Genomic DNA, 24,212 nt, shown 5'->3' with positions numbered 1-24,212 from the left:
CTGCCAGCTTCCTGCTTGATAAAACTAAGTACAACCTTGATTGGGAATTCTCAAATCCATTACAGAATGACTAGTCCATCACTTAAATCAGCGTACACCGTTTCACCATGAATCATCAACATACTTTGCTAATATATTTGCAGCAGCTAAACCCTGACAGGTCATCAAAACGGTCCCTGAATGCCGGATTCTTGGGGGTGGGAAATGGCAGGGGCTTCGGGCTGCGAGGGTTTCCTGTTGTTCCCTGCTCAGCTGGGTGAAGGTCATTTCCTCTCCTCTCTCACGCAGGAGAAGCTGAACCCGCAGGCCTTGAAGATATGTCAGTGAGCTACTAGAAACAACAGCCAGCCCCTACAAGGAGCCATCTCCTGCACAGCCACACTGGCCAGGCAAGATCGCTCCCTAAAGAGACCTGCTGCTCACTACCCTTGCTTCTTTGGAGGTAAATAAGGTGATCTTGGGCTGCAGAGGTAAAAATTGTCATGAACTTTTTCAAGCCAGTCTTGCACTTTATTTTTGGTGCGTGCCGTAACACAAAAAAAAAAAACCAACCCAAAAAACCCAGGGCTGCAGAGCCAGGCTAGCATTCCTGAAAAGGAAGGAAGGGGCATGCTGCCAACGCATTAAGGATTATCCACTAGCGGGCTGGGGTGTTTGAAAAAAGCCCTCTTTTGTTGGCTCTTTGGAGTGTTTTTTATCTGCTGAGTTGGAGGTGGGTGTCCAACTCCAGATATACATCAGTGCTTGCACATCAGCTGCAATGTATTCTTGATCATCCCTGTGTGATAGATGTGTTACTCGACAAATTGCTGTGGGACACTCGCTAGCTAAATAACAACACTGATACACCAGAAGAACAAGTCAACCCCAGCAGAAACATAAAGTCTTCATGCCTTAACAGAAATAAGATCTTACGAGGGGAACGAACTGATGAAAAATCTAAAGAAGAGCAACTGCAATAAAATTTGGAGGCCACTTATTACGTATCACCTAAGCAACAGATTATAACAAAATGGTGAGGTCAGAAAATAATTCCTGATCATAGGAATTCTCAGGTAATGCTTCAATAGACAGTGCTATCCTCCAGCTCCACCACTCCCCATCTGCGTATTTCCACCTTCTCTCTTCTCCATGCCCCTCCATTGGTTCTCCCTCTCCTTCTTTTATTTTGTTCCAATTGAACAAAGACCTACTTGGGAAACATACAGATCATACAACACTTCTATGTAAAATGTCAGTACAAATTCTCATCCGGTGAAAAGTCAGTGTAACTCCATCTCTGGTCTCAATACATTTTATTTACAAGAAAATGCATAAGCAGGAGACAAATATCTATTGTTTGCACAGTTTCAAAAACATAAACCATAATATAAGTGGTAGTTTCTGCTCCCCCTTAAACTGCCGAGAGTCTGGGAAGCCTCTTCAGAAGCGAGACTGGCTTGGGATAGGTGTAATAAAGCAGAGATTCACAGGCACAGTTTCTTCATTTAAACTAACACAAAGTGAGAGGGCAAAGAGGCTCCCAAAATTCTGCCCTTGTGGTTCAGATTTGAATATATATTTTTAAAGCTGGCCAAGCAACTGAAATTAAGCCTCATGTAATTAAGTTCCAGTAATTTGAGCAGAAAGTAGTCCTGGGAAAGTTAGCAGGATGAAAAAGTCATGGCAAAGCAGATACATGAATTTTTTGTGCCATTCCTATCACATCAGAAGTCCACAAAGAGGAAATTTAGGGTAAGTCAAGAGTTTTCAGTCTCTGGTGTGCAGAGCCCTGAGGTCCATGGACTAAACCAAACAAGCAGCTGGCTGGGTGGAGTTTTCCCACCTGAAGATCTCTTCAAGCTTTCTGTATAGGACTGTGACACTGCCCCAAAGTCTCCATCCTCAAGAATGCTGCCTTTATCTTCTCGAATGCATGTGGCATCGCTCTCTGTTCCTTATACCCACCAGCACTCCTGGCTTACCTCCTGCTGCTGAAGAAACTTTTGGCCTCCTCACGGTGCAGATTTATAAGCAGTGTGATCTCCTCTGCATCCGGGCGTCACCACTCCAGGTCTTCTGGGAGACTAAGGTTGGAAATTGGAAAAGGGATCACAAAAAGTGATAAAAGTAGAAGAAAAAAGGACAGCAGCAAGAAGGAACAGCTACAGAAGATGGGGCAGTTAATAAACAGAAAGGATAATGAACCAGGAGACGTCTTGGTGGAAGAAAGAGGAGCAGCAATCACAAGAGCTGCCAGTCACCAGCAAAAAGGGTGTCACACAAAGCATTTGACCCACTACAGCACAAGCTCCATCCATCCCAGTCTGGCCTGGGAGTTCTGGGCAGTTTGACAGCCTTCCTCTTGCAAAGCAGGGTTACACACCCCCTGAAGGACTTTGGGTGGTGTGGCTGACCCCTTGGATCAGAGATGAACGTCCCACCGAGCCCCGGGTTGCTTTGGGAGAGAGCTCCCACAGGGTTTCCTCTGGAAGGAATCTGTGTGCACCAAAGCCACCCTGCAGCTGGACTAGTGCCCAACAAATGGAGACAACCAGGGGATTACTGTAAAACCACCCCAGGCTCCTAGCCGAGACACTAGTGTAGACAGAGCTGAAGCATAATCCGAGAGAAACAAGGCTCCTGTCAGTCGCCTTAAATCCACTACAGGTATCTGGGGAAAAGCTGTAGGGGATTTATAACAAAAAGAGTTTGAAAAACACCAGAAGATTTTTGTAACACACTGCTGTTTCACTATGTTATATTGTACCTTCGGCATTTTCAGACTTCAGCTACCATCAGTCAGATCTCTACTTGACAAACAGTGGAACACATGGTTTGCCCAACGATGACTAAATTACTCAGGAGGAACTGCAATTGATAAGACAATGATTTATGGACCTATTGTTTTCTACGTTCTCGTAAATAATCCTAATTGGTGTTAATAATACACCCTCTGCTTTGTGTTATCACCAAGCAAAGTACACTTCCTAAAGTAACTATTTAGGGGCATAAACCTTCTGAAAGGCAAGAGAGCTATTGCCTGGATTAAGGCGCTCAGCCAGAGGAAAGTGGCTCTGGAATACGAGCAAAACACACCACACTGCCTTCCCATGTCTGCATTGAAAAGTTTCTTTTCTATATGCACATGGTAAATTCAGTGAGTTGCAGTAATCCCTACTGCAGTGACTCTTTGGTCGCTACCAGCTCAGAAATGCACCACATAAGATCTAAGTCTGCTGGTGCTGTTACTGCCAGTTCGCAGCTCCTGCCCGCATCCCCGTGCACGGGGCTGGTGGTGCCATATCTGGGAAAGCCTGCTATGGACAGTGGTCACCTGCACCAGGGCTTGGGGCCTTTCTGTCTTTCTTATCCCTGAAGAAGTACTTTGATATTTTGGTGCTTCCCCATTTGTCACGCCGTACCCTTGTCGGGAGGGAACCGCGGCGCTCGAGACCTCCTTGCTGGCTGATTTTAGGTGTGAGGTTTGGTGGGTTCAGTTTTAACATACAGATGAGCTGGCTTGACCTTAACAGGTCTGCACTTTAAATAACACTTAAATAGCATTATAGAGGGTATAGCTGCACTCTGCTTGCTTACAGAAACTACAAGCAAACCAGACAGCTTTTCAATTCATGTATCAAAGAGAGGGGGATTTACACATAAAAGGCTGAATTATTTTGATTTGTGGTTTTCAAGCCGCTATGCATTTTCCAACGTAAACGTTCCTTTGTCTCTGTTTTTTGATAGTTCATATCAGGTTCGGTGGCCTAGATTTTCAAAAGTGGTAATTTTGAAGGCCAGTATTTCTCCGTGTCGACTCAAGGTCCCTTAAAGAGACCAGATATTGCTAAGGTACTGCCTATCTTTGGAAAACTGGGCCATTTTAGCATCTTTCAAACCAGACACCCCAAAGCGTGTAAAATCATCAGGGGTGTGTTTGCCAGAGGAGTAAAAGTCTTTCCCCCACCGCACCATCCCTTCCACTGCACTGTTCACGCTGGTCCTCACAGCATCATCCCCCCATCACCGTTAAAGGTCCCTGCAGAGTCAACATTACCAGTCCTTTTTGACATTCTCAACCACCAAACATCCTACATAACCTATAAAAAGAGCCCATTTCCTTAGCTATTACAAAGATGAAATAGCTATCAGAGAAAAGTCTCCTAAGGCCTGAGTCCGGATAGCTAAAAATCTAACTATATGTTATTTGAGGGAGAGGAGGGGAGAAACCCTATCCTATTATCTGCATTATCCCGTTACCCTTGGATGTCTTCCATGTACTTGGAAGAGCAGTGCCCCATTCTTGAGGCTTCACATTGCAGCCACTGCCTTTTTGGCAGAAGAAGGGTGGATGTGGCTCCCTTCAAAGTCAATCAATGTCACATCTTTAATCAATCTAGAAGGTCACCACTGTACTTTCATCAAGAAGAGATGGGTACAATTCTCGCTGAGTCCTAAATGTTTACGGGGGTCTCAGGTTGCAGCGGGTGTTGGAAAAAGTAGTTTCTGGTCCTGACCTCAGCACATCTTCTATTCCTAGGCTCTTTGTAAGAGTTTTAGGATCAAATAAATATATCCAGGACTCTGAGACACGGTGATGCAGAAGTATGTATAATGAAACCCCAAATCACACAGACCTGACTTAGTTCTCTGTTTCATTATGGCTTTGAACACATCTAGTTTTGCTGAAAGGTTCGGAAAGCTCAGGGAGCTTTTGTGTGAAGGCAGGTCACATTTTGAGCAAGCTTGCAACAATTTTGAGTTTCACATCATAATCATCTACGAAATTTCATTGTTCGTCTGGGATGTCTGCTAGTGATCACAAAACAGAAATGTATTACGTTTCAAGGAACTCTGACTAGGAGGGAGGCTCAGAGCACCACACGTGTGAAAACCATTCAAGCTCAAAGTCAGGACCCCTTGTATAAACAAATCTACCAATACAAAACGCTGAATCTGTTAAGCCAGAATATTCTTCCCTAGGTTGGAGTAATTTCATTACCACTCTGGCACAGCTGGAGCAGGATCCAAAGCCCAGTAAAGTCAAGGGTAGAATTTCCATTGATTTCCAAGGAGTCTGGATCGGATCCTAGATCACATTGTCACACTGCAGCAAAACCCAGCCGTGTTGCAGTGTACGCACCTGCTCTCTAAAGTCTCTGCTCTAGCCATCCAAATTCATTGCAGGTACAGTCCAGGTTATTCCAGCCTTTGCTTGGTGCAGTGCTAAATAAACGCTGGTTACCAAAATCAGCAATCCTGAATACTGCTCCTCGTTAGTAAATTAGACTAACTAATGAACACTTTTTCTTACGAAGATCTGTCTGTTTAAATCCAAACCAAGTGTCAACCCCTCTTATTCTACCAATCAGACGAGCAGTGCCCTCCTGTACCAGTTGCAGACCAGGGCTGACTAAAGACATATGGAAAAAGTGAATGAGGACCTCACAATATTTTTTAATAAGGTACTTAGACTTCTTTTACGACTGAGAACAATTCAACATTATCTAGTTAGGTAAGGATCAGCAGCTTCTGTGTATATAAAAATAAAAGAAAGGAAGAAGGAAAGAAAAAGGAAGGCAGGCAAGAAGGGAGGAAGGAAGAAAGGAGGGGAGGAAGACCCTGTGTTTCATTTGCTAATACTTCATGTTGACAAGTCACAAAAAACACGAAAACCTTCTTTAACCTCTTGCCTCCTCTTGACAAAATCATCCACCTACAAATTAAAATAATCTCCAGACATTGCCTCAATTATTTTTCTTGGGAAGTTCTGTAATGTAAATTGTTGTGTACAGTAAGAAATTGTTTTAAAAAGAAGACATGGAGATTTTTTTTTTTTCCCTGCAAATCAAAACAGAATCTGAGAGGAATTTCTGGGAAGAACAAATAACCCTCTGGAGCTGGTACTAGAGTAGGTGCCCTGAACAAACCTACAGAAGGAGCACAACGAGGCAATGATTTATTGCATGCTATGCAACTCTCACTGCTGTGCAGTGCCTTGTAAGAACTGGCAAAAGGGAGAGGCAGTAATCATACAGCCTCCTCCTCCTCCTCCTGTGTTTCTGGATATTACCTGCTCTGGATGTGACTGCATGACACTGAAACAGGGCTGCAGTCACCCTGAGCTGCAGGATTGGCAAATCATCTTTGTGCTGCAACATTTCATCTTGTACTTAAAGCTGCACCATTCTTCCTACCTAAAAAAAAAAAAATTAAAAATCTATATTTGCATACTCTGAAGCTTCACACAAATACAAAATGTCATTTGTGCTGGATGTGTTATTGCTCTATTTGCACAAAAAGGGTTTTCAAAAATGTTTCCATCAGTAGGTGGAATACTGGACCTTCCAAAGTCAATGGTAAAACTCCCCTTGGTTTCAAAAGGGGCAGCATTTCACCTATGCCATTTTAAATGCATTAGGGACTAAATACGAATAGCAAGTTCTGCACACATAAAAATACTTGTAAGAAAATCTTGGCCCTAAAGAATTACAATCAATCAAACGAGGAGCAAAAAAATGCAATGTAACCGGTCCTGCACCAATCAATACAGATCAAGATGAGTCTGATCCTAACTGGGTTGTATCTGCAATTAGCTGTGCTTTTTTGCAATTTAAAATTCATTTGGGTTCTTGTAATGACTGGTGGGTTACTTGCAGTTCTGCCCATATTCCTCCCAATCTCTCCAATTTAAGAATACAAAAAAATTCTCTGCAACTAAGAATTCATCTTCAGATGTGTTTGGTGAGTTATTTATAATGAATAAACGTGAAAAAAATTACCTGCAGAATACTTAGGCTAAACTCCCCCCCACCCCCCCCAAAAGGCTAGATCAGTGAAATAAATTAATTGCTATGAATTATTCAGCTCTACCTGTGGCAATGAAAAATAGCAAGAGCATTAGGTTTCTTCTTTGTGTACTAAGCCGCTAATTTATAGAGAATGCATATTAATAAAACACAGGATATTCATCAATATTCAAGTCACTGACTGCCTGGCTATTTAATCTAAAATTACCAGCCAGCTCAAAACTCTTACTAGTTAATCATGCAATCTAAGCCATTCTGATATTGATGGTTAACATTAATTGCCCAACTGCCATTTATAAAATCCTCTCCTATATCTTTCCTTTGCCTAGCAAAGAACCCTTTGACACATTTAACTTCATGGACAAGCTGGAGAAGGCCAGCTCATCTGGGCTGTTCTTTAGTCCCAAATGTTTGTTTGATTGTTTTCCATAAAAGGGATATTTTCTCCCATTGTGGTTTTGCATTTTGAACATTATCAGTTAAAAATGTTCTTCATTATTAAGATCTTTGATAAGTTTCTCTGCTTCTGCAGATGTTCTGCAGGTGGTGAGAAGAACTATCTGGTTTCCATCCCATACAGAAGATGTTGTCCTTCACAATGGAAGCACAGCATTCAGATCAGCATGGCCGAAACAATGGCTCAGTTCCAGCCATGAACTCCACAAGAAGCCACCAGCAGTGGATTCCCTCCCCAAGGCCTGACCTCGAGCTCCCAAGGGGATGGCTGGCACAGAGCAGTGACACCTTCAGACGTCACCAGCTTACGCTGCATGACGTGCGCTGCACACATTGAGGTGCAACAGGGGAATCTGGGGAACGTTTTCATGTGATCCAACTTGGCCAAAATACAGGCTCAAACTCCTGAAGCTCATCATACCGGTAAGAGATGCTGCCGAAGGGGATACTGGGGACAGCTTCCTAAAGCAATGCACCATCATACCAAACCTGAGCCAGTCCTGATATTTATCACCTATAAATTTTCTTCATTCTTCTGCCTTTCTTTTTTTGTTAACTTAATTGGATTAAAGCAAACAAAACCCAAACCAAGTCAAAATTTTTCAGTTGTTCTAACCAAAAACTTGAGGCCCTGGAAGTTAACTGTAAATCAGCAAATCTGCAAAGAACTCACTGTCCTCACTGGAGCAGAAGCCTCAAAGAACAAAGAGAGAGGCATGTAAATGCTGCTGCATAAGAAATAAAAGGATTCTTAAAAACAACATTCTCAACCACTTTCAAATTATTTTACCCTTGTTTCATTTAAGCTGATACTTAAGAACCGAAGAAAAATTTTGCAAAAACTTTTTTTTGAATAAAGAACATCTTTTTTTCTCTGTATGCAGATGTTCTCTGCAACAGCAAGAGAAATTTTCTGATTTTTATAAATTTTGTCCGTCTGGAATTCAGGAACTGTAAGTTCAATCACTAATTGTATCTTCCCATTATTTGAGGGCTGCTAGTTCGCGATGGCTGGTCAGATAAGGCACGTGGCATTCCTTCTATTCCCCGAGTGCTCCGGTGCAAGAGCACCCTCCTGGCCTTGAGACTTATGTAAGGGAACCCATCCATCACAGCCATGTCAATAAGAACTTGAACCTGAATGTTTGCAGAAAGCAAACACTGAGTGCAATAGCAGAGTCTACCCCAATTCATTTCAAAATTCCAGTAAATATTTGTGAACAATGTTTTGTAGCATTCGTACAGGTCCCGTCGGTGATTAAACTCCCCTTCAGAACACACCGAGGGTCTCGGTGAATTCCGAGCTGCCGAGAGGTAACAACATGCTGACAGCAAGGAGAAAATGATGACTGCAGAGTGAAACACAGCCTCAGAACAAGCAAAGACTAAATAAACTCTCAGCATAGCTCGGTAATTCTTTGTGGCATAAAACGTGGCTTGGGCCTTGCCTGAACCGGGCTTTTACCCGAGTTAGAAAACCATGTTTAAATTAAATTTAAAGACCATTCTTCTTAAAAGCACTTCTACAATGCTTTGGCTGGACAGTGTGTTTTTCTAACCGTTGTTTACATAGTTTGACCCATTTTCACTTCTTTGCTTTAACTGAGACTATTAATTAAGCTATTTAAAAATTAAATTGAGTATATGCCTTCTTTGGACTAGGTCTCAGGCTTCATTTAATTGTTGGTTCTTGCGCTGACTTTGGCTGTGAGGGTGTGTGAATCTGTCTCCATTTGGAAATGAACCCGAAATTACAGATATATTTCACAGAGGCTATGGGATTGAGTAAAATGTCGAAGACATGCCCTGCTTTAATTGTTTTAATTGTTTCGAATATATCCGCGTGATATTAAAAATTACATCTGCAATAAACAGGGTGACATGAGCCCGGTGTAACTCACTGTCAAAACCAGCGTGCATCTTTAACTGCCTGAGCTGGTGTTAGAGGCATAAAGCAAAGTTTGATTTTGTGAGCATGAAAACATTCACACATCGCATGCCTTGTGATTTATATGCCATAATCATGCGGGATTTTCAAGTAGAAAGGGTGCCTAGAAATTACTGAAAAAGGGTCATCTCTATTTTTCTATTTGCAACGAATATAATACAGGGCTTTCCATCGCAGAGGGCCCAACGTGCATACCAAAGTCTGATTTAGATTTTCCCATTGAACAGCTTTTCTGTACAGAAATCTCACGAAGACACACTAATCCTTTAAACTTCAGTGTTGATGCTGAAATTATGCTGTGTGTCAAAATTACATCAAACAACTGCACTTATTTCCACCAGAAAAATTTGATTATTTCACTCTCATTTATATTACATTTTTTCCCCACTATAATGCTGACTTGGAAATTCCCTTAGGTCTGGACACCTCCAAGTAGAGTTTTTCAGTGGAAAGAAAGCTTTCATTATATTTCATAATTTTTTTCTCCTGATTTGAATGTTATAATTGGATTGGAGAGATATTTATTGCGAACTTCATGTTTTGCCAGGCTTCACAAGCGGCATCTTTTAATTTCTCTCTTTTCAATGAACCTTTTGACTTGATAAAAGTGGCTCTAAGGTATTTTTACAAAAGAGGCCAACAGAGCCAGTTCATTTTAAACCTCTCTCTTTAAAGTATCTCATTTCCTTATTATTTCTTAATAGAGGCACTATCCTGCAATGTCATAAAAAATGCCGCAGTTGACTTCAGTGGGATCAGGATCACTCCCTACTGTAATTAGTTCTATATTTCAAAATATTAGAGGTCATTTTGGTCTTTTTTTTTTTTCACTTTGAGAAAAGAAAACATTGGGGAAAAAAAGAGAATTTCAATGGTGACTGTCAGTAGAATACTAAAAATAAGTTGCATGCATCCCAGTTGTTACAATTTATGCCTCTAATGAAATTTTCCTCTTCTCACTTACCGCAAATTTTTAATGTGAGTTTTTACAGCCATTGAATCAGTATCTTTAATCTTCCACCAATATTAGATAGAAATGGAACTAACTAGGGACAATCCATCTGGTTATAAAGCACACTGTCTATGAAGTTGTTCAGTTCATCCAAAACTACTTTTTTTTTTTTTCCCAGTGGGTCAGATCAGATAAAATTATAATATTTTGAAATACTGTTAATACTACTCAGAGATTAATGCACTTGTAATTAATAATAAGTTTGAAAAATTATGATGCCTCTGAAGAAATCAAAAGATCCAATGTCAATCACCCTGACTACCAGGGATAGGCTAGATCCCACAGCGCCAGGTTCTGATGCTCTTAATTACACTCAGTAGCAAAATCTACTCTCTGAGCCCAGTAGGTGAAATCCAGCCCCAGCCCAAACCAGGCAGGGAGCACGTAATTTCCAGCTACTCATTTATGCGGGATATGTCAGGGTTTGCATGAGCAAAGGTCTGGGAGCCAGTCTCACAGGGGGAAAATAGCCGAGCACCCACACCCCGGGTCGTGGCCTCTCCGTCCTTCCCTTTGCCGAGGGCTGGCCACAGGCTCCACCAGCACCGCAGTCGCTCTTTTGCAAAGAGGGCTGTGCCAGTTTACTGGGAGCTGCTGGGCTCCCTCCCCTGCCCCGAGCTCCTCTCCCCGGCCCCGTAACCACACCAGAGCAGACACCCTTTGTCTGCACAGTCTATTTATAAAACCCCACTTCCAAAAACGTGTTTTGGCCGGTGTGGGTCAGCTTCACAACACCAATTAAAGCAGCCGAGCTGCATGGTAGGAAGGTGCAGCACCCCAAAGAAATGGTCCAGGGCCAGTAACAACTTGACCCTGAGCAGCTCTAGCAGAGCAGCACGTCTGACCATGCCCTCTGAGCAGGGGAAAAACATACACTTTTCCCTCATGATCATCATGTCAATGCTAAAAATATAAAGTACTTCAATCCTGCAAAGAGCTCAACTGTGCCTGGTGCACAGCCCCTTTAAAATCCACAGATCTATCAGGCAGAATGAAATCCCGCACCCACCGAAGTGAATGGAAAAACTCTCCTGTCCTGTGGGGTGCCAGGAGTTCCTTCCCAGGGCAGGAAAGTTAAGGACATGTGCAAGACATTGGCAGGACAAGGGACCTATTTTTGGACACCGTCTATGCTAGGTATTCCTACCAATCCTGCTAACGCTGTCCCAGAGCACACAGGAATCATTCATGCATTTCCTAATCATGAAATGAAAAAGGCAGATTGCCCAGATCCCCTGGATAATGAACGGGAGCAAAGGTGGGTCTGTCTGCCCAGGGGCTACTCCTGGCTTCGGGGTCCAGCTGGGACACGGGTACCTCAGGCAGCCTGCAGCAGCAAGGCACGGGGACGCAGACCCTGAGCCACCTCCTCTGCCTTCTGCATGCCCATGGATTTACCTTTCCCAAACCCTCTGCACATGCAGTAACAGATAAGCCCCTGCCAAACCTCTGCCTGGGCTTCTGCAGCCACCATGCTTGGACCGGCACTCGTGCATCCTCGTGGGAAAACAGCGCACACTCCCGTGGCACGCTGCTGCTGAGACCTGACCTGTGTTCGTCCTGCCCCGCTTACTTCTCATCACGTACAATTTCACGGCCAGGATGCAGAAGAAGGTCCTAACAGGAAAAGATTGCGTAGCTCATACTCTTCCACAGCTTTATCGAGCAGCACATGCCAGCCTCCCAGGCACAAATCTCACTGCAGCTTCCTACAATGGATTTAAACGTTCCCTCTGCACTGGCTGGTGTGGTCTGGAGCAGCAGAGAGGCGAGCAGCCTGCATGGCTGCGGGCACGACTCGGCACACACAGTGCCCCAGCCACGCACGGCCACCCCCACCACCCGGGCTGGGCACAGCAGAGACCCAGGGGCCACATGCACGTGCATCTTTTCTCCTCCATCTCGTCTATATCTGGCACAGGGAAGGAGTGCAATCTCACAACAGTGTGAGAAAAAAATCTCTATTTATTCTGTCTGGAAGGGCACCGCGTGCAGCGAAAGCCCCGCCGCTCACGTGTGCGCCCAGAGGAGACGCTCTTTGGGGTGCTGACGGATGAGCCCCAGTGGGACTCCCGCGGGGGGTTACCCCCCGCCTGCAGCTGGCAGGAGGCACGCCTCCACATCCACTGCTCCGGTGCAAAGTCCAGCATCCTCATAGTGCCTGCGCAAGGTCGGTGCCGAGAGCCGGAGCTGTGGGCACACGCTCCCTTCTGCTGACTCGGCTGAGCTCCACAGCCCCTTGGGGCCGACGGCGGCGGGGGCACTTCTGTCAGCACTCCGCAGAAACAAGTTAATTGACATATGCTAACACGCTGTTAAACATAACACAGTCGTGTTTTAAAATATGCTAGCTAGTCAGATCAAATGCATTTTTAAACATGCCTGCTTTTTTTTCCAAAAAGGAAGAGGTTTTGGTTAACGTGCTAGTAAAAACATTTTTCAGCACAGTAGAGACGCAGGAGATGTGAGAGTTACAGCAAGTGTCCTTTGGCCAAGTATAATCTGCAGGGAAAGTTGACTTAAAAAACAAGTTTACCCTGATAATGTTAATTTGTTTACATTGTCCAGTTCACAGGATTTCAACACGAACACGCAGCAAAATGTTTATGCGCAGCATAATACCCATGTAATCTGTCCACAATGTTTGTAAATTCAGCCCTAAGGCACTACCACAATAAACACCACCATCATGTAATACGATAATAACAACTCCCCAAAAGCATTACAACTCTTCCTGTCAATACAGGTATCTCTTTAATGACACGTTAAAACCGAGAGAAGGATTAAAACCAAGATGTAGTTTTGTGTCTTTAGTGCTAGTTGTAACATACATCTAGGGAGAGGACTACTCCCTCCAGCTGAAAGGAAGCCAGTTTCTGACTGTCCCACGTTTCTTCTTTTTCTATAAATTGCTACTGCTGGAAAACACAGAAACCTTTCCTCTCTGCATGTTCTGCTGCTGCTGGCTGGCCCTCCAGCCTAAGGATTCACCTACAATAGCTTTTTACTTCTCGTTTGAAGCCAGGGTCCTCAACAATATGATCGCTTCCAGCGAAGCTGTTCACACCATCACAGGCCAGCGAGTGTGACTTTGGCTGGTAGATGAAATGGCAAGTGCAAGAGAACATGAAGAGACAAAAGACTTTGCTTCCATGCAAATGTAATGTGGGACAACAAATGGAAAATGGAATAGCAAAATCTAGGTCAGTGAAAAGCTTACTGGTATGAAGAGACAATAAGCAGAATTGCCTCTAAATATAATAAATACTTACTCAGGTTTTTACTGAAAGCATTGAGGGTTCTTTAAATGATATTGCCAGGGTCTGATTTGCAAATCTGCATGCCCGAATATCATGGTGCAAAATGAAGTTGAGACTCAAAAATGAAACCGTATATCAAACGCCTGGCAATGAACATACACAAATACACGCTGTGATCGCCCTTCGCCGGCGCCCAAGTCTGTGTCGCTGCAGAGTTGCACAACGGGGTTCAAATCAGGCTTTGGGAACGAAGCACAGAACCGAGACCCATCACCGCGCTTAAATCATGGGGGCTACGGAGAATCTGCACCGATACCGCTAAAAGCTGACACTTCTGTTAGATTAAGTGAGGCTTTTTAAGGTTTACATTGGATTTGTGTGCAGGGTTTAAAGCAGGGCAGAAATTAAGACAAAGATGACTATGGAGAGGAAAGGAACCCAAGGGGCACCTCGAAGCCAGCCTATTGCTGCTGAGCTGCCTGGGCCAGGGGCTCCCCGGTGCCAAGCGCTGCTGCCAGATGTGAGGGCAACCTCTGAGCTCGGGATGCCTGCACTGGGGCTTGACCCCAGGCTGATGGGCATATCATCACAGCGCTTGGGCCAAGATATGCTGCAACCTGATGCCATGCCCTCATACACCCAGGAGATGTGGAAGGCAAAAGCAAGCTGAGGCTGGAGCTTAGAGCAGGTTGAACATGTTCTCTCAGTGGTAACTGCTACCAGGAAGGGAAAGAAGGAAAAAGAAAGGAAAAAGGCCAGGTTGAACATTTATTCCAGGCTCCTGCCCTTTCCACACTGTGCACAAGAGGAGGTCAGAGGGCTGCCCTGGCCGCCGTGCCTTGGAGCAAACGCTCCTGGTGAGCGGATCTGGTGAAAATCTGTAAGGTCCTCTGGCCGTGCGCTTCCCCAAAGGAGATGATATTATCAGATTTTCAAAAAAGAGCAAGCAAGAGAAAAGCCTTCTAGCTTATGAACTTCCTTGATCTGAAGCTCCACAAATTCTTTCCATGGTTTTGGTACAGCACCTTATGTGCAGGGTGGAAGGGGAAGCTATTGAGTGTTGAATTACAGAGGGGAAAAACATCTCAAATTCCTTTCTATTTATACTCACAACTTTTCCAAATCATTATACACAAATCCCCTAGCCTCAGCTGAACTGCTCACGGGTTACAGGGCCAAGAAAGAGGTGGAGCCTTCATAGCCTGTGCTAAGCTTTTCAGAAACTTGGAGAAAGTTCCCAAAAAATGAAAGCAATGAAAATTACCATGTCAGGCAGAGAAGATTTAACCTCTACCATGCCCCACAAGCACAGAATTAATATACAAGACAGTAGGAGGTTGCTTTCATAACAGGGAGCACAGGTTGGTTGCTTGTGAGAAGTTAAGCTGAGGCTGACACTGGGTACAGAGAGACAGAAATTTGACAAAAGCATTGAGCGTTTGGGGGTATTTGAGAAAAAAATCTATTCTGGTAGTCCAGACACTAGGCTGGGACTTGTTAAGTTGTGAACTTGTTAAATTCCTGCTCCACCAACGGCTTCCTGCATGACAAGGAACCAAAGCCTATTTCTGCTGGTACAAATTCTCCTTGACTTTATGAGATACTGCGGCCTTCGTGTTTCAGCCCCTCACCCGTGAAGACATCTGATGACTGCTTCCCCTCCTGCCACGCACATCCCACTGAACATCCTTGCGATGCATCAGGACACCACCAGGCAGAGAGGGGCTTTAAGCTTAGGGGACAGATCCAGGTGCAAGTTCTGAGAGCTGCAACCCTGCACACTGCTCCTCTGCCTCCCCATATAAGCCTGCATTCAGGTTGGCTTAAAACCTTACGTAACACATTTTTAAAAAAATGCCTTTTACTTCTGTTACAACCAGTAAGGTGGGTGGTTTTCAGACTTTAGTTTCTTTGCCATTATTTATGGTGTTTCCCTGTTTTGCCTCTGTTTTGTTCAATGTTTTTAGCCAAAACAGTGAATTACATTAGGAACACCTGGTTTTACTTCAGTTTCTGGTCTATTTTCACTTCATGGCTTTCGAGTTTTAGCAAAATGATCTTATTTTTGGATTTCCAACACTGCACAGGGCAATACAGACATTAAAGTAAGAAATATGTTAATTGGACTATATAATAAATGTAAAAGTTATGAGAACTCTTTAATCATATGAGATTTGGAGGCTCCCATCTCTACGCTAATTATCTCAGTTCTATATGATTTAGCACGAGGCTCACCAACACAGCTCACAAGTACGACGTGCAAGAGCGAAGCACCTCATGCACTCCTCCAGAGATACTCATGACACCTCACATGGGCAAATTTAAGGTCTTATATCACAACCGTATATCTTGATTTTATGAACAGGACCCTGGAAACTCCAGCAACAGGAACAGGGATGTGAAGTCCTGGACTGTATCTGGGCTCCAAGGAGGACTCATGACAGCCTCTAGAGGCTCATAGAGGACAGAATGGAAACACCCTATGGGGTGATCCAGAAGGGTGGCAAGGGTGGCTTCTGTCCTCCTAAATTTTGGGGGAAATCGCTGGAGGGTGTAGCACAAGTCCTACAGCCCAAACTCTCCCCAGACTATTCACTGCACCAAAAAAAGCCTGCAGAGCAACACTGAGGGCCAGGGAGCTGGTGGGAGCTCTCCCACCTTCTCCATGCGGGAGGGACGGATCCGGGCTCACAGCTTCACCCACGGAGCTGCTCACGGAGCCAGCGGGGTTCAATGAAATGTGCAACCACTGTACTCCGTCATGTTTATGCATACCTAAGTGCTTTTAAATATGGACTGCTGAGTTACCCGAAAAGCACCTTAGCCAACATGCTCTCAGTTTTCCAACCGATAGCCCTTAAAAATAGAGTGGTGGCTGTTTTGCCCCCATTAAACAAGTAAATATAACATTACTAGAGGTCTGGAGCCTTTTGTGCTGAGCTTTGACCTACAGCAGTATTTCCCTGCTAGAAAAAAGCAGGCTGGAGTCGGTGACATAACACCAAATATACAGATGGGACCATACTATAATTAGCAAGGGAATGTCATTCCTGCCATCTTTGCTTCGTTTGTAACTGTGCCTGTAAGCTCTGGGGAATGGTGTGCATTTCACACAGTCTGCACAAGAACGAGGATTGCCAACTGTCCCAGTTCTGGTGGGATACCCTTGGGCCTCTGCCCTGAGGCTTGCGGAGATGTCAGCAGCACCACGGGACAGTGACGCCCCTTGCAATGCTGCTGCTGGGACCCCTCGTCCCGAGGCAGAGGGGAGGGATTTCTCTGCACAGCAGCAACAACTCAGCTCCTGCTCAAATACCATGTGCTCCCATCCAGAGGAGCACTGCCCGTTGCTTCTTGGCAGGCTCCTTCACACGCACCCAGAAACAGTCGTTTGCCTGTCTTCGAGCCAGGTGCACAGCCTGGACCTTACAACAGAGGCCAATACCTGCTCACACTCAGCTTGCCCCCAGGAGGGAGTGGATTTATTCAGCGCAAATACGGGTATTTTTGCTGGAGCTGTGCTTTTCAGCATGGAGTCGCTAGTTTTTTTAATCTCTCTAGCGGTTCCAGTAAAACACCAAATCACCATTTAAGGTTTTACCATTTACTTTTAACATGCTCAATAATACAAGTCCAGTTGTCTTTTAAACACTTTGTCATCCTCTGCAGGCACTTAGATGAAAAACTTACTGTTGGCTCTGCTCTGCCAGTGGAGTCCAGTGAACTTGTTCGGTTTTTTACCAGCCTGCACAAACCGGTGAAACAGCCAAGGGAACAAACCAACCCTTAATAATAATAATGTCATGCATTCCTTGTCTTATGCCCAAAGTTCAAATCAGCTTACTCGAGGAGGCTAATTCATCCTATTGAGTCCAAAGGGACCTTGCCTCTGAAGATCTCAAAGCATGTTTGGAACATTAAAATCCCTGCAGAATCTGTGCCATTTAAACAGAACAGACCCCTGTGATCATCTTATCAGCTCCTCCTTCATGACAAATATTTTCCCCCTATATTTCTTGCATGAATTCTAGATGTTGAGATAAAGTAGGACATATTTTACCATTAAGGGCTTCAGCCTCGAAAAACTTCAAAAGATGGTGAATGCACCACATCCCTAGCTAAGATTCCCAAATATTTCATTCTTTTTGCCATAATGAATCCATTTCCACAAGCCCTCCTGCAGCACATCATAATAACTGAATATATAGGTGGGTAAATTGAGGCCTGGAGAAGTCAGGACTTCCCTAAGGATACACAATGCTGGAGTACCTTTTCCCACTGTTATTTGCAGCTCATTTAAGCCCAGGCTGCTGCCGAAAGGGCCCTTCTGTTGTGCGCTGCCTGTCCCTGCCTGCACCTTCTCCCCGCTGTGCAGCCCTGCGGGCATCCCCACACCAGGGGAGGGCACCCCCAGCACCCACCTGCACCCACACTGCCCAAAAGCACCCCCGGGGCTGCGCTGCGTGGCACTGGCAAGCTTGGAGCCCCCTGAGTCCTGCCCAGGCCATGATGGAGGGGTATGGCAGCTGCTACTGCCAGCTGGAGCCAGCCTCCAGGAGCATGGAGACCTGGGGTCCACTCGCAGCTCCGCCACTGGATTTTTGCAGATCTGCAGGGAAATCACTTATTTCCCTGGGATTTCCCCATAAATTTGACAGAGTGCCTTGACATTCCCCAAGGAAAGGCACTGTTCAAGTACAAAGCTTAATTATGATTGTTATAATATAGTCATGCCACTAATTCCCACTAAGAACTGCAAATCGCTCCCATTCCACTCCTCCATCCCCCACGCTTGTTGGTGCCGGTGGACAATTAATTCCTCAAAAAGAATATATTAAACAGATGTGAAATCTTTCCTATTTGCAGGACATCTCTGAGCAGACTGCAGATCACCTCAAACATATTTGTGATTTGAATGCACCAAACGATGTATTTCCATACTATTTTTATTTTTTTTTTAACCAGCCTAACAGAATTCATTCAAAATTCAAATTGTGACTGGCCAAAAAAATCTTGCAACATCCTTCCTATGCCTGTGACCAACCAAACTCTTCCCCCATGTACAAATGTAAAATTCACTTTCTCTAAAGCTCACATAGCTGCCTTCAGAAATGACATTGAATGAGCAGCTTCTTTCCCCCCCCCCCCAGTTAAATTTAGTAATTTTGAAATCCACAGGAAGCAACCTCAGGAGAAGCATAGAAGACTGAGGTGAGTTCATTGAAAACCTCAAATGAATAAAATACATTGTAAATGCCTCGCATTTTTGCCCTGCAATAAACGCCAGGGCTGCCACAAGAAATGCATCAGCCCCTCTCAGCCAAGCTGAGCAGCAACAACTGCAACTTGCCATAAGCCTAGAGGTTAATGAACCACACGTCATAAGGGTTAAAGGATAAATTCAGTCCTAGGGCCACCGCTTAGGGAACGTTTGAAGGGCAGTTCAATATCCCACCTATGAAAATCACCCCCTTTGCTGCCAGTTCTGCAACCAGAGCAAGGAGCTCTGGGATCTATTCGTGTAATATTAGGCCTGAAAAAAATTACGAGTTGTGATGAAATTAAAGACATCCAAATTTTTCGCCATTCTCTGCTGATAAAGGCCCTATTATTACCATTTACAAAAGGGAAACACAGCCAATTATAAGCTACTTCTGGCACATGCCAGGCCTCAAGTAGAAGATAAGCCAACACAGCAGAGCTTGCAGCTGGAAGCCCAGAAACCTGAAAACGAGCTGACTCATGGAAATATCCTCATATAAAATATTGGATGGTTATTTTTCTCTGCCTCCTTTCTGTGTGTCTTAGGAATGATATATGAATTGCCTTATTTACTTTGTCCCATAAAACTTACATTTTTTTATTAATGCGCTGCCAGCTCCGAGAGCAGTAGGTGTGGGAGCAGATGGAAGGAGAGGAGCACAGAGGGGAGCTGCTCTTTGGGGGGCAAAGCAGTGGAAGGGTCCACGGCAGCACAGCAGGTCCAAAAGCACAGCAGCAAACTTTTCAGGTGAGCTTTGTCCTGCTCCCAGAGAGCAAGCCAGCTCCTCTTTCTGCCCTGATTTCATCAGGGGCAGCTGCCTTTGCTCACATTACACTGGGGAGAATTAGTGCAACATGAAAATTTATGCTCCTACCAAAACACAAATTGTGAGAAGAGAGGCAATTTCCCCTGGTTATACCCTGGGCTGCCCATCCCAAAGCCCAGCTCCTTCCATCCTGCTCTTCCCCAGCAGGCAGGGGATGCGGCTGGCTGTGGGCTGCCGTCAGCAGGGATAAAGACTGAATTTACCTGGTCCCAGAAAAGACACCAACGTGGAGCTTCTCCTTGCACTCTCTTTGATTTTCCTGAGGATTCTGTAATGTTTGAGACGTCCTTCCCTTTTCAAACCCACCTGCAAGGTGCTCACACCTTGTTAGGAGAAGACTGGGTCCAGGTGGGTGGGTGGTGGGATGCTATATGCCTCATTTCCTTAGGAAACCAAGTTAAAAAACCCTGCCCTCCCCCTGCTATACTGTGCTACTGAATTAAGGATGGTGAATGCTCATTACGGCAATCTAACAATCTATTTTTATCTGATTCTCACCTAGACAAGCAGCAGAAGGAATAAAAATCTGAGGGGAAGAGCTACAGTCAGGGTCAGTTGGTGGAGTGTTGCTTTCCATCAGCTCAAAGCATGTTGAAAAAGATTTCAGTAAGACGACCTTCCTTAAAAACTCCTGTCCAAAAAAGACATGCTTCAGATGCTACCCCCTCCCCCCCGCCCTCCCCCGGAAAACCCATGTCTAATAACTACAAGGGCACAGACTGTGAGTATATTTCCCTTTTACGAAGGAGGAAGGCATGAGCTTTGCAGTGTTTCTTGCACCAGCTGCTGGCCTCCGTGGTGGCAGGGTAGGTAATTAAAAAGGACATCATGTAACAGATAAATGCAGGATAGTAAGTAGTCATTACTTGATATATAGTATATCATCTATTATTAGAGGCTAATAATTCTCTAACCTATTCATGTTAGTCTTTTGTCCGTGCAGCTAGCCGTTTGGCACGCTCTAAATTTCTCAACATAAAATTTACTCGATGTTACAACTCATATCTAATCCCAAATTTCTGTGCATTTCACTGCAGTATATCATGTAGCTAGGTAAAAGCTCAACACTAAATCCTTTGCAAAAGGAAGAATGAGCCAACAAAACTCCATGTTTTCACTTTCCTGCCAGAAAAAAATGGTATAGTGAATATTTTTCTTAGTTGTAATTTTAACATTTATTTCCACCTTTAGAATGCTGCAATTCTAGAGGTGCTTAGCTGTACTTTACACAGCACTCAGTAATGCACTTTCTACCTGATACTTTTACTCTTGTTGAAATAACCTGTATTTTCAACACATTTATACACACATTTAAGTACATTTTAAAAACTGCATTCTAAAGGGAACCAATGGAAGTGCTACTGTGTTTAATCACAGGGAGCAAAATCCTGAAGTCATGTAAATCATCATTTCACAATCTGCTCTGCAGTATCCCAATTTGGAAAGTGCATGATAGCAAACACAGCTGAATCTATAAAGGATTCTTTACACGTTTAAAACATTCATGTAACTTAGAGTGTCAATCTCCATCAGCTGTCCTAGATCACTCCAAAAAATAGGATTTCTTTATTAGGATCTTTATTTCTTTCCTTCTGATAGTTACATCTTATTATTTAGTTTTCTTTTACTTTACATCACTTTATTTTATTTCCAAAGCCCAGTCTAAAAACTTAACTTGTGCTGTAAAAGAAGCCAAGCCACTCAAAGTACCCAATTACAGTGTCTCCAGAAGGTTTAGAAGTCAGAAGAGCACTGATAAAAAAAGCCACATGGGATGAAGCAATAATACTGCGTTCGCCTGCAGGATCTCTGCTGATGAGCAGCTATACAAGGACTCCACTGATAAGGGTTTACAGCTAGGAACCGTAGTAGCTGCACCAAAAATGAAACCAGATCTCTGCTTCTGTCTTCTGGAAATTGTTTTCCAGCACAGCACTCTTCTGGGAGACAGAAAACATTTGCTGCAGGTTATCAAAACCTTACACTCTCAGTTAACCTGGCCACGCTGCCAGCCAAGGAGTCACTCTGAAACGCAGGAGGGAGGACACAGAGGGAGGACACAGCCTGCAAACCGCCGGGAGAGGCTGGAGAGACCCTGGGAGAGGAGCGAAGGGACCCTCCCAGCGGCTCCACATCCAAATCGCTCCACATAGCTGTGGATTATGGCAGGATCCAACTCCAGATTAAAAGGAGAGTTGAGCAGTGTAGTTAGGAACTGACACAGCCAGGGAAAATCCTCTCCCAGGGATTAGGAAGCATTTGGCATTCAAAACGTGTGATACATTTTTTTATGTTGTTTGTCTTGTTTACATATCCTTCATATAAAAGCAGGATTTTGTCCACCAAAGGCTACTAAAACCTACGTGCATTTTTGTAGTACTGTGCTGTTCATTTCCCCCCGTCAGCAACATTGCATGTGTGCTCATTTGAGTCCCATTCCCCACAGTTTTGCCCAGAATTGGCACTGGTCGCCCTTTCCTATAGCAGGATTCTGTACGCCGCGCTATAGCTGTTATACTCCACCCCAGAGATCGCTGCAGTTCGGCTCGGGAAGATTTGCTTTCAGGCTCCCTACAAGAGTACAAGCGTTTGGGGTCCCTTCATTGTTTTAGAGAGGGAATAAACACCGTTTGTTAGGACCCGGAGCAGAAATACAAAGGTTCCCATAATGAGAGGCTCAGCTCTGGCTCTTGGAAAGATGCAGGGAAGGCTGAGCACATGCGAGTGAGCAGCCCAGCCAGAGCACGCCGTGCTAATGTGATTACAAAAGGCTGATATCTAAACAGAAAAACCTTGTGCTGATATTACAGCGATAGTGAAGGAGGAAAAAGACCTGTCAAGTTTCTTAAAAACAGCTGACCCGCTTCTACGTCAACCTACAAGCCCTCACTTTTTCCCTGAGCTCAGCAGCCACCACCCCACATCACTCCCGGTCTCCAGGGACCTTTGGTAACTTTCTCGCTGTTGTATTTAGGAGTTGGGGAATGTTTTCCTATGGCTCAAATCTCTGTTAAACCAACTGAATTAGGGAAAAAAAAAAAAAAAAGAAAAAAAGAAAAAATGACTTCACTTTCTAACAGATGCACAAGTGCACCTTGGGATGGAAGTGTTACAGAGTCCAAGCTATCGCCACCTGCCTCCCAATTACATTTGCTGCATTGTCCCTTGTGGTGTGCACCTGTGACATGTTGGCACACAGCGGGGACGACTGGAGTGTGCAGGAGGCATGGACCGAGCCACACGGTATTTTCCTTTGCAAAAGTCTCCCAGCGATTATTGCTGTGCTTTCTTAACGCGTAAGGGACAATCCGCAGCAGCTGATTTTTTTTTTCCCCCCGCTCCCTTTCGATACAATGAGTTAACACGGGGAACTTGCGGTCCTGTAAAATGGCAAAGCTGTGAAACTGTAATTTAAAAAACTCTTCACCTCAGGATACCAAATGTCCAGCTGGCCAGGGACCGATCTAAAAAGGGAAAAGGTCATTTGTGGGCTCCCTGCTACCTCTTACTCACATAGACATCTAGCCAGCCAATTAACTACCTCTAGCAATAATTCCCATCAAATTTCAATATGATTTTTTACACCTGAAATAATAGAGGAATCCACAAGGCTGTGACTGTTTGCAGCAAGAATGATGTACAAAGGAAAACTGCCAAGGTCTTAGGATCATTATATTCATTCCAGTATATCGTACTGGTTTGGGTTTGTGTTTTTTTTTTCTTCTTTCCCCTGGTAGTGTTACAGCTCTTTAAGTGGCTGAACAGCATCTGCACCAAGAGGACCACATGATGTGAAGCAGAAGCAAGGAGACACGGTATTATGCATATTGTAAGGGTACACTGAGCAACGCACTCGCAGTGACGTATATTCTGACAGGATTAATTTGACATTGGCAAGTGAAAACTTATTTTGTCATTAAGCTATCATAATTATACCATATCCTGAGCCAACGCACGCCCTAGCTGAGAACCCTACATATGCTGCCTCTGCAGCGAGAGGCTAATACAGAATTTTAACATCCATCTATTTTTGATGGGATTGGTACAGGGGCGCAGATCGGGACACCTGCTATTTCGTAAGCGCCTCGTGACTACCTACGGGTAGCCGAGATGACAAAGGTACTGGGAAATGGCCGAGGGGCATTTGCAGCCTGTTAACAGAGGTCCTGCTACCCAAAGCCTGGAAAGGCAAGGAGACTTCCACGGACTCTACATCCTTTTGTAATGCAGCCTTTCTAAATGTTGCTCCTGACTCATACGTTTTCAGCAAAGAGAGTATTTCCTCATAAAAGAAGGACAGAAGCTACACACAAGAACAACGCTCTCTAGAAGACAGACAAAACATGAAGACCCTTTGCATGTGACATATTCAGAAAAATCAGTCTTTTGTCCCTGCCCCCCTGCCGTTTATTTGGATGATTAGATATGCTTAAGAATGGAAAAGCCAGAAAGATACCAGGAGAGAAGAGCTGCAGCACTGTTAAGGATGTGGTATTGCAATATTTATTGCTGCTGAGATAGAAGAAAAACCAATGTAGTATCCAAAAAAAAAATTAAAAAAATCTTAATGTTTGCAGGGTTTAAGTACAGCAGCTTTAGGTTACCTTAAGGTGACAATTTATAAACAGAATCAAAATTGTGTAATAAGTTAAGCAA

The 24,212-nt window shown here is 44.3% G+C and overlaps 1 protein-coding gene across 2 annotated transcripts in view; it reads right to left on the bottom strand.

The window, feature by feature from the left end:
* MAF (MAF bZIP transcription factor) overlaps positions 1-24,212 on the bottom strand; it is a 191,582-nt gene that overhangs the window by 127,940 nt on the left and 39,430 nt on the right. The window contains exon 3 of one of the 2 annotated variants that reach the window (XM_055818937.1): positions 1,279-2,066. The exons of the other annotated variant lie outside the window; for it this stretch is intronic. The gene's annotated coding sequence lies outside the window, so the exon portion shown is untranslated. Of the gene's footprint in view, positions 1-1,278; positions 2,067-24,212 lie in introns of those variants that run through there. 2 annotated transcript variants of the gene reach the window in all.

This window comes from Falco peregrinus, chromosome 14 (genome assembly GCF_023634155.1).
Source record: "Falco peregrinus isolate bFalPer1 chromosome 14, bFalPer1.pri, whole genome shotgun sequence".
NCBI lineage: Eukaryota > Metazoa > Chordata > Aves > Falconiformes > Falconidae > Falco > Falco peregrinus.
The sequence above is the reverse complement of the archived record's forward strand: the minus strand, read 5'-3'. Positions and strand labels throughout refer to the sequence as shown.